This window comes from Octodon degus, unplaced genomic scaffold (assembly GCF_000260255.1).
Source record: "Octodon degus isolate 3935 unplaced genomic scaffold, OctDeg1.0 scaffold00157, whole genome shotgun sequence".
NCBI lineage: Eukaryota > Metazoa > Chordata > Mammalia > Rodentia > Octodontidae > Octodon > Octodon degus.
Genome location: NW_004524733.1, coordinates 3,763,356 through 3,766,009, shown reverse-complemented (window position 1 = coordinate 3,766,009; position 2,654 = coordinate 3,763,356). Strand labels below are relative to the sequence as shown.

At 32.6% G+C, this 2,654-nt stretch overlaps 1 non-coding gene across 1 annotated transcript; it reads left to right on the top strand.

Moving 5' to 3' along the window:
• Positions 1–872: 872 nt before the first annotated feature.
• Positions 873–979, top strand: LOC111813001. The gene has a single exon (XR_002818360.1). It is a non-coding gene; the product is annotated as a U6 spliceosomal RNA (small nuclear RNA).
• The last annotated feature ends 1,675 nt before the right edge of the window (positions 980–2,654 follow it).

The window sequence follows — 2,654 nt, the reverse complement described above, 5'->3', positions numbered from 1 at the left end:
TCTCATTGGAGCTAACTGAATGGATTTACAGTGTCGTTAGGGAAGTGTGGTTGAGGGCTGGGGAAATAGTTCAGTAGAATAAGCACTTGCCTGGCAAGCACAAGGGTCTGAGTTCAATTCCCAGTAAGGCAAAAAAAAAAAAAAAAGAAAGAAAAAAAAGAACTGTGGTTGTGGCAGTTCTGGAAGAAAGAAGCACAAAGTAAATAAGGGAGTGCTGATGTTCACAGTCTTGAGGATCTCTGGCTATACCTTATTAGTTACAGTTTCCTTTAAAACAATTTTTTAATTTTTTTTACTCATTTATGTTATTTATATTGTTTTTATTTGTATTACTACACATTTGCAGTACATAATGATTATGGTTGCCTAGGGGACTATGCAGAAGATATCTTAATTCTTCTGCTTCTACTAGTCCTCCACTTTGCCCCCATATCTTGCTTTCCTTATTTTTGAAAATGATCTTACTCCCTGTTTCCTATTATTAATCTTTATTTTCTCTTAAAATTATTATTACCTTGAATTTATTGGATAAGAGAAACCATGTGATAGTAGAGATTGTGCATCAGATTTTTTTTCACTGAAATTATTGTCTCAAGGTACATCCATTTTCCTAATGGCATAAATTTAGTCTTCATGACAGAAGAGTCTCCTTGCTACATATCTTTATTTGTTCTATTTTGCTTCATATTACATATTAATGGAAAATATATTAAAGTTGTTACAAGTTCTTCTAAATCCTCAGTATTTTGTAGGTTGGCATTAGAACTTGTAATAGAGTAGGAATGAAATTTTGGTCTTGCCTTTCAACAGAATATGACCTCAAAAGAGAAGTGCAATCATTGTGTTCTCTAGTTTCTCTGAAAGGAAAAAGAGTGCTCACTACCACAGCACATATACTAAAATTGGAACAATACAGAGAAGATTAGCATGACCCCTGCACAAGGATGCCACACAAATTCATGAAGCGTTCCATAGTTTAAAAGAAGAAAAAGAAATCATTGCACTTTATGTATTTCTTTGAGAGTTTGATGAGTAAGATTAATCCAATAACAATAGTTTCCCCTTACTCTTGTGTCCAAGCTGCATTTCTAAATTCTTATTTTAAAAAATATATTTTTAAGATGTTTTTGTTTGTGATTATGTCAACTGGCATATGGGAATAATTAAAGCAAATATCAGCCTCCTGTGAAAATGGTATTAGACGTACACCATTTAATATCTATGATTGGAAAACTAGAACAAAATATTTGACTTGTTTACTGTTGAGATAGAGAGTTATAGTATAAAATAAATTATGAAGTTCAGGTAATTCTACAATGATAATTATGTTAGTGAGTAGAATATATGATTTATTGTCTTCATAAATTAGATAAAATATTTGAATAAAAACTAATTTTAGTCTTCAATTCTAGTCTGTTAACAGAAACAGGCAATTAGAGATAAGTCTCTTGTGATGTAAGGAGCAGAGGGGGAAAAGGATCAGGAAACAGAGCTGTCCTAAATTCCCTTAAAGTCCTGGTATGGTTACAAAGTGGGACATGGGCAAATGATGGAAAAGGTTTCAGCTTTTACTGAGGCTTTGTTTAGTAGGAAGTCTTTCTATTTAAACTGAGATAAATGCCTATTTTTTTGTACTTTCTTGTATAAAACACTAAAAATGAATATGTATCTATGTTATACCATGACAATATCAACATTCATAAAAACAAAATTCATCCCAAACAAGAAAATACATAGTCTATAAAACCTGTGAATGGAATCATAAGTAAAGGAAAAATATAGGTAGGTAGTTGACACAATTGACTTCTACTTTCTCCTTAAAAATATGAAATTTGACCTCTCTGTACTCAAATTATTGCAATAAACATATATTTTCATGGACATGTGATATCAGCCTTATCATATTTTGGCATGTTGAAAGCTAGTCTAGGAAAACAGCTATTAAAAGTACTTTTTCAAATAAAACATCTCAATTCATTTTTATTAATTAACCATCTCATAAGATAATAGATTATTGACTACTACTGGCTGAGAATTAAAATGTCAAACCATAGTCTCATCCCACAAAATTTTAGAGAGTATACAAAAATTTTTACATTATCAAAATGATTACCAAAATACAAGACTCTGTGAAAGCTACCCAGATCTATGATGGGATTTCATGCACAAATGATTTGTACAAAGGTAGGTTAGGTTGCTAAGTTATCTATACTATTGCTCCAAGAATAGGTTAATACATTCAGGGAAAAGAACCCAGTAATAAAGAGTTCACATTTTGAATTAATTAAAATAGCATGGTACTAGATGAAGATGTTGATGACAGGAAGATAGCTAGTATTATTAGAGAGTTATTATGCACCTGGTCTCTTACCTGCCCACCTTAGTGTAGAGAAAGTTAGAATATGCACATGGAATAACTGTTCATTTGGGTAATGAAACTTGAAAAGAAACAGCCCTCATTTTCAAACTTTTATTAGATTATTGGGGGGATCATTTAGAAGTTCATCTGCCATTAAGGGGGGAAGAGAGAGAGAAAGAGAGAGAGTGAGAGAGAGCAAGAGTGACAGTGAGAGCGGGGAGAGAGAGAGAGAGAGAGAGAGAGAGAGAGAGAGAGAGAGAGAGAGAGAGAGAGAGAGAAAGAGAGACTGAGAGAG